General features: G+C 40.4%; 1 pseudogene across 1 annotated transcript; it reads right to left on the reverse strand.

The window, feature by feature from the left end:
- Positions 1 to 7,310: 7,310 nt before the first annotated feature.
- LOC308505921 (10 kDa heat shock protein, mitochondrial-like) lies at positions 7,311 to 7,591 on the reverse strand (annotated as a pseudogene). Its single transcript has one exon. The product of its transcript is annotated as a 10 kDa heat shock protein, mitochondrial-like (transcript).
- Between the last annotated feature and the right edge of the window lie 927 nt (positions 7,592 to 8,518).

An 8,518-nucleotide genomic window follows, 5' to 3' on the forward strand; every position in this document is an offset into this window, starting at 1 on the left:
AATGCTATTTGGAAGAAGGGATACATTAATCCAACATTGCTGATTTTCCAACGATCAGAGTCCCTAAGGAAGAGACTAAGGATGGATAAGTTTGGGATGGGGGAAGTGGGTGGAGATGGGAAAGAGGATCAAGAAATGGGTTCAGAGTATGAGACGGGCAGTGCCAGGCATGAAGTGATCCTGGGTAGCCCGGGGAGCCTGGGGAGCCTACGTTTTGAGAATAGGAGATGGGATAGAAGCGAAATACTTCCTGGCTGCATCTCCATTAAGTCCTCAGCGATGATGACATAGGCACACAGATTTTTTTAAACTAGCTTTTTATAAGCTGTTGTGATGCAACATTTGTCTGCATCAGTTACAAAACTGGCAAACCTAGCTACACCACACAGTGGTATGACTTTTTCCATCATGTCTACATGGCCTTGGTTTTAGGGGTTCTGCCAATCACAGCCGTTTCCAGATTGCTCACATCCAAAGTGCCAGGGACAGGAGCAGCGTGGGTGCCTGAAGTCCATAGAGATAGGGACCTCATGACAACCATCGACCTGAACCTGTTCTTGTGGATGTTTTTCACCAGAACTACCATAACAGCTAAATAGGAAGGTAGCATTTTCCCTTCCAGCTCCACTCTGCTACCTCCTGTCCTCTAAGGGACAGAACGTGACAGGAAAAAGATCAGTGACTCTGAATTATTCTCCACCCAGACAATAAGCCCTGGAATAACCAAGAACTGTTGGAATTCCCTGTATATTTGGTCAACATCATCTCCTTGTGCTCTGCTTTGTAGACCCATCACTCAAGGAGCCCTGAGTCATGGATGATTTACCAGCTATTTACCAGCCTCATTACTTCACAGTGGATAGAAACTTCCAATTGGCCTGTAGCCCTCCAAAGCTTAAAACAAGCCTATTTTCTACTGTGTGGAGCTTTTTAAGTTCTAACCAGCCTTTAATATATCTGAGTCTCAAAGAGCATCCTTAAAATAGGGGGTTTCCAGGTAGTAGCCCTGACCCATGGATCTGTTTCTTGCCTACATTAAAAATGTCCCAGTATTTTTCCCCCTCTTTCTGGGAAACTGACCTAAACAAGTCAGGATGTGCTATAAATGTTTTTCAAGACTCGACTTGTAGGTTCTAATTATAATTAAGATGATAATAATATTACTTGGTATTTTCACTGCGCCTTTCTTCCAAAGTGCTCAGAGCATTCTCAGCGGTGTGAGGGCAGGTAAAACACGTTCATCTGTATTTACTTACAGAGTCTAATCACACCTTCTTTTTATTCTGGTTCTAAACTCATCCTCCTTCCCAGAGCCTGGGGCACATGCGCACACACCAGGCTAACTTTCTTGGGTGTCTGGCCTGCCCTACATCCTTGCTACCTGATGGGGGAGCTTTTCACCTCCCTTGCCTAGCCCTGGTGGCTGGGCCTGACCCTCAGGCAGGCTTTATAGAAGCGCTGGCTCTACCCTTCCCCCCTTTTCCACCCTTCCTGCCAGGAGCCTGGAGCTTCTCCACCACGGCCCTCCCTCCCCAGGCTCCCCAGTGCCAGAGAGTGGGCTGGGTTTCCTGCCTCTGCCCCCAGGGAAGGGCCTCTTCTCTAAATGCACTGGGATCCTAAGCCTGCCCTAAGTGGACCCTACGCCCTCACTGTCCCAGTTCCAGAGCAGGAACAAGCGTGGGCTTGCTTATGTCCCTGCTATGTTGTGCCATTGCGACAGGGGCAGGTATCACACAGAAGCTTTGTTTTGTCTTCCAGGATCCCTTCAAAATGGTACTGTGGAAAATTGGAGAAGGGCACAGAAAAGTTCCAGGATGAGCTTTCAGGAGTTGGCCTGTACAGTTTAGTCTTTTTCAGAGACAGCATCACTGGTGACTCACGTTGGGTTCTCCTTAAACCCCTCTCTAGGGAAGGGAAGGAGACACATCCTCCATTTCTCCTACCTGTGTGCAAGGGTATTGGTGGTCTCCAGCATATCATCAGCTTTCTCCAAAACTCCTCACTGGAAATCTTTTCTCTCAACTACCATTCTCAACTCTGTTTTTAAGTTGGATGTGGAGTGGGGGAGTTAAGAATAATCTGTTTTAGATGGCCAATAGATATATGAAAAAAATGCTCAACATCACTAATCATCAGAGAAATGCAAATAAAAACCACAGTGAGATACCACTTCACTCCTGTCAGAATGGCCACCCTCAATAAATTAACAAACAAGTGTTGGCGAGGATGTGGAAAAAAGGGAACCCTAATGCATTGTTGGTGGGATTGCAAATTGGGGCAGACACTATGGAAAACAGTATGGAGATTCCTTAAATTAAAAAAAGAACTACCTTATGACCCAGTAATTTCGCTGCTGGGTATTTATCCAAAGAAATCCAAAACACTAATTCAAAAAGATATATACAACCCTATGTTTACTGCAGCGCTATTCACAATAGCCAAGATATGGAAACAACTGATATGCCCATCAATAGATGATTGGATCAAAAATTGTGGTACAAATATACAATAAAGTATTATTCTGCCATAAAAAAGAATGAAATCTTACCATTTGCAACGATATGGATGAACCTAGAGGATATTATGCTAAGTGAAATAAAAAAAATATCATATGATGTTAATTATATGTGGAATCTAAAGAACAGAATAAATGACCAAACGAAACAGAAACAGACACTTAGATACCGAAAAAAAAACTGATGGTTGCTAGACGGGAGGGAGGTTAGGGGGATGGGAGAGAAAGGTGAAAGAATTAGGAAGTACAAGTGATAGTTACAAAATAGTCATGGGGATGTGAAACACAGTATGGGCAATATGGTCAACAACACTGTAAAAACTATGTATAGTGCCAGGTGGGTACTAGACTTATCAGGGGGAATCACTTCATAAATTAAATGCCTAACCACTAAGCTGTACACCTGAAACTAATAAAAAATAATATTGAATATCAACTATAATTTAAAAATACATATAGTCATGGGATGTAAAGTACAGCATAGGGAATATAGCCAATGGTATTGTAATAGCTATGTACGGTGTCAGAGGGGTGGTAGACTTGTTGGGGTTATCACTTTGTGAGGGGTATAAATGTCTAATCACTATGTCGTTTTGTATACCTGAAACTAATAAAGTAATAATAATAATGATGTCAGGGAAAAAAATCTGTTTTTTTCTACCTATTTGGACCTCGTTTTTTTGTTGTTGTTGTTGTTGTTTGTTTTTTAACATTCTTGGTTCTTTGCATTTAACACAATCTCTCAGGAGAGGAAAGAACAAGCAAAAATTCTACCTGACCGCCTTTTGGGACTTTAACATCCCAAGAGCCCTGATTGTTAGAACACAGATTTTCCTCACTTCCAAGTTGGAGATTTTATGAGCTCAAAGTGTTAAATCTCTGAAGGAAAATGGAATTAGGATTTCTGTGTGTGTTTCCCTATGACAATCAATAGAGCTAGTGCTCTCTGGCCTCCACCAAAATTTACGTAGGCTTTCCAACAAGGGCCAGAAAGCCACAGTATTTGAGTTCACATTATAAATGCATCTTCTGGATGCCTGGTCCCAGAAGGAGTTCATTCTATGCAATTCCAAACCATTTGCTTAATTAAGACAGCTATGGTGTATAAGGCAATACCTACCCCTTCTGTTAGTATCATCTAAGTGTCTAAAAGAACAATTTGGAGAACTACATATTTTTAAAAATAATGGTCAAAATACTGCCCAATATATTACCTATGTCCCTTCCTTGTAAAGATAACTATATGATAAAACACCAAGTAAAATTCAGTACCAGAAAACATTTCTATTCATAATCAAACTTGTATGCTTCCTTTTATTTGCTAATGAGAACAGTATAACTTGATGTATTTTGTATTTTGCTTTGCCTACCAGGAAGCTCAGCACTAAATTTAATGTTCCATTGCTGTAACTAATTCATCCTAGGAAGCTGGTATGTTGATCTCATTCCATTTTTATTTGTTTCTATTATTTCTTGTGCTTTTTAAGTTTTGTTATATTTTTATATATTTTTTAACATTGTAAACCACCATCAATCTTTTTTTTGTTTTGTGGTCATCAGGCTATAAATCCTAAACAGATATGAACAAAACTCACATTTGTTCATTTCTTCAAAAATATTTATCGATCATTATTATCCTCCTATGTGCCTGGCATTTTGCTAGGTCCTGAGAGAAACAATAATGAGCAAAGAGACTTTCCCTCCCCTCAGAGAGCTCATAGGGTACCAGGTTTGCATGTAGAAAGAGGGGCACTGAAAAATCAGGGCCCAAAGGAAGAGCTTCAGAATGAAAGTCAGGAGACAGTGGAGTTATGAAATCCAAGGTAAATGTTTCCAAAGAGAAGATAATGCCCCACTGCCAGGAGACCAAATAAAAGAAGAACTGAGAGGTGCCCACTTAGCAATAAGAAGGTCATTAGCTACTCTGTGCAGAGCGGTTTCACTGGACTATTGGATGGCAGATAGAGAACTAGGGACAGCAAGAATAGACGACTCCTTCAAAAAAGTATGGCTGTGGCAGAGAGAGGTAGGGTGGCTGCTGGAAGAGGGTGTGCCTGCTGTGCTGACAGTGGACTCAGCTCCATCAGGGAAGACCATTTTGGTAACTTCAAATAACTATTTGAATTTCTATTGAATTCTAAGTCTGCTTATGCTTAGCATCAACACTAATTTCCCAGAAAAGAGGGGATCCCCAAAGGCCTGGGATATCAGGTTAAGGAGACAAGGAAGGGTGCAAACACTTAAACTGCTCCCTGGTTGGCTGTCTTCTCTTAAATGTCATTATGGCTGTGGCTACTATCTTCCCTGAGCACTCAGGACCCCAGGAGCACCCTAGGAGTTTATTCTCAACTCTGACGTCTTGGTGCTCTTGGCGGCTAGTCCTGACTGGCCTCCTTCCCAATTTGTCTTAAGAACACCACAGCTTTCCCAAATCTGCACAATCGGTTCCTCTACAAGGCAGAAGGAGGGGTGTGGCCGATAAGCCCTGTGAACACAGGAAATACATTCGCGTTTCCCTTTTCCAGGTCTAGGTTCAAGTCCCACTTGAATCTCTGCTGGTTATTTTTCATATTTATCCTGTATTGGCTTGATTCATCTTAAGGATGGCTCTAATGATTTATGTAAGCAATCTGCATTATGGCTTTCATGTGGTGAGCCTAAGAAATGAGCCAAATATCTTCAAGGCAGACAGAGGGGCCACATGAAGTTTTTCCAAACTTACTTTCCCAATTGATGAAAGAAAAGGGGTAACCTTCTCCAAAATCAGTGACTCAATGTATAATCACACAATATTCGGTCTACTCTTCCTTCTCTATCATGCACTTATCCTGTATAACACATAAACATGCAATTGACTCTCTCTTGCTTTATAATGAGATTTTTGCAACGACCTGTGTTTCTATCTTTGTCTTGGCTGCCAGGAGGCTCATATTTAAGTTTTATTTTCAGATACAGCAACCTTCTTGAATTTTTCAGTTGGCATACTCATTTATCCACTTTCTTTGACTATTTTTAAAAATTTGCTCATATTTTATTTACTTCTTGTATATGGCATTTTGGGAAGCTGCTTCATATTTTTTTCAATAAGGTAGGGAATAAATAAAATCAATAAACAATTATGCATCCCTCAGTTTTATGAATTCATTCCGCCTTCGGCTTACTCTTATTTACGGTACAGGAGGGATCCTTAACCTGTTTTCAGAGACAAACTCCTTGCTATTTTACTGAAGACTTCAGGTAGGGGTGTGTGTATGTGTAAAAAGACACATAACAACACAATAGTTGAGAATATGAGCTCCAAAGACAAACTGCCTGAGTTCAAATCCCAAATCCACCACTCACCAGCAGGGCGACTTGAGGCGAGTTCCTTAATTCTGTGCATCTCAGTTTTAATGATGAGAGTAGTAATACTTACCTCATAATGCGATTGGGAGGATAAAATGCTAATATAGTTACACATGTAAAACGCTTGGAACAAGTGTTCAATTGTTAATGGTTATTGTTGGTGTGGGGAAGGGGATGCTGAAAATCAAGTCCCTCTCTCTCCGGAGGTGGGGAGGAGATGGCACCACTAGTTGCACCCTCCTCTTGAGACGTTAGCCAAACTCTAGAGAAGAAAGAGAGGGCTGGGCTATGGTAATTGGTTTAGCTATCACCCCACTTTGCTCACTAGGCCTCAGTTTCTAGCCCAGGGCCTTTGCTCTATACAGCCTTACCCTAATTTCCCTGCTTTATTGGTTGGACCAAAAAACTCCAGAGGGATCTGTGTCTATTTCTCAATTTAATCCATTTCTTGAACTTCTAATTCCAATGGCTTTATTTTTTTACCTGTAGACTTTCTATTTGGTTCTTTGTCAATCATATAGTTGATTTTTATTTTTATAAAGTTCCGTATCCTCATCACTAAGAGACAAATAGTCCCATAAGACAATCCTCTGCTCCCCTCCCCAGAGAAGTTACTTTCAGATCTTCTTGAGCTGATTCTTTGGGATTTATTGCTCTCTCTCTCTCTCTCTAAATAACATATTTGTACTGTTATTTCTTTTCTATTACTGTTTTGGTGGTTGGCATTATATTGCACTCACACTATGGAAAATAAAGATATAGCTCTCTTTCACCTTCAGGATTCACCACAGTCACCCATCCTTCCCCATATGTCATCTTTTAAAGTTATATTCTAATTTGATTATATCAATATTCAGTGCTTAGATTACTGTATTATGTAAACACCTTGGACTGCTGGGCCATGTATTGTACTAAGAATCATTTTCCTTTCCTGTAACAATGTTTGTTTTCCATGGAATCAATAGTCGTTTTTCTCAATTGCTTAGTTTTCTATTAATTTATCACTAATTTCATCCCAACTCTCTGACAGTTATTTAAACTTTCACTCAGCCTGTTCAGACACATCGCATATCCATCCCATCATCCTTCACCTTCCTGGAGAACTTGCCTGGAGCCTTCTAACATGCCTTAGCTGGGCTTTCCCCTCACTCTCACATGGAATGCCTCTGCATATCTCTGGAGTTAAATCCTTCATTGTACTTTCTCTTGGTTTATTCCCTTGTTTTGATGATGCATGTCCTCCAATAGCTTCTTTAAAAAAAATACATATATTTGGAAATGTTTGTATCAGTACAGTGAAACCAAATTTTAAGAGACACTGGATGTCATTAGTTTGGATATCATTTGTTTATTATAAAAGAGCAACATGGAAATCATTTACATGATGAAAGATTTCAGAACTTCAATGGAAGGGGCAGCTTCATGTGGTGTCATGTCATAGTGATTTATTTCAGTCTACATACTTTCCAAGAATGTCACCATCTCTAAATAAAAAATAATATTTATCATCTAGAGCTAATTTGGTGCCTCCATATTCTGGAAGAACTTTATCTCCAACTTTCACTTTCACTGCTTGAATCTCTCCACCCTTTCCTTTACAATCCAATCTAACAGCTACTACTGTTGCTTGCAATACTTTCCCTTGAATCTTTTCTGCAAGCATGCCTTCTTTGTTTCAACTAATACTCAGTCAAAGAGGGGAACTAACTTCCTAAAAGCCTGCCCTGCCATGACTCTGGCCACTGCAGTTTGTACTCTAATAGCTTCTTGTGAAAGGATGCCTGGAAGAAAAATGGTTGAAGGTTTACGTAGTGTCATAGAAAGATATTTGGTCTTTGTCCCCAGTTCCTGACCCAGAGCTCCTAAATTCCTTATAATTTTCTGAGTGATAGGCATGATAAGAGCATCTTTTGCTATACTGAGACAAATTTTGGCAGGCCCCAAGATCACTTCGGGATGGGGGCTGGTGACCAGAAAGATCTGGCTTATGCCTGGAACTTCCAGCTCTACTCCCAATCTCTGGAGCTGGAGATTGAGTTAAAAATTGATCACGTCTCTGAATTGATATCTCCATGAACATGCCTAAATGATGGGGTTTGAAGAGCTTCCTTGTTGGTGGACACATCCATATGCCAGGAGGACAGTGCACCTCAACTCCACAGGAAAGAAGCTCCTGTGTTCAGGACCCTGCTGGACCTCGCCATGTGTACCTCTCCATCTTACTGTTTATTTATATCCTTTATAATATTCTTTATAATAAACTTCTAGATAAAAGTCAAGTGTATTGCTGAATTCTGTGAGCCATTCTAGCAAATTATCAAACCTGAAGAGGGGATTGTGGGAATCCCCTATTTATAGACAGTAGTCAGAAGTATGGGAGGTCTGAACGATGGATGGCATCTAAAGTGGGGAATAGTCTCATAAGATTGAGGCTTTTTAATCTATGGGATCCACACTAACCCGGTGTAGTTAGTGTCAGAATTGAATTAAATTGTAGGACACCCAGTTGGTGTTTGAAAAGTTGGAGAATTGATTATTAGTGTTGGAAAACACCCCAGACCTTGCATGTTTAAAAATATCTTTATTTCACGTTCACACTTGATTGACAGTTTTTCCGTGAGAATTCTAGGTTAGATATAGTTTTTCTTCCATAATTAC

Source organism: Rhinolophus hipposideros, assembly GCF_964194185.1.
Source record: "Rhinolophus hipposideros genome assembly, chromosome: 12".
NCBI lineage: Eukaryota > Metazoa > Chordata > Mammalia > Chiroptera > Rhinolophidae > Rhinolophus > Rhinolophus hipposideros.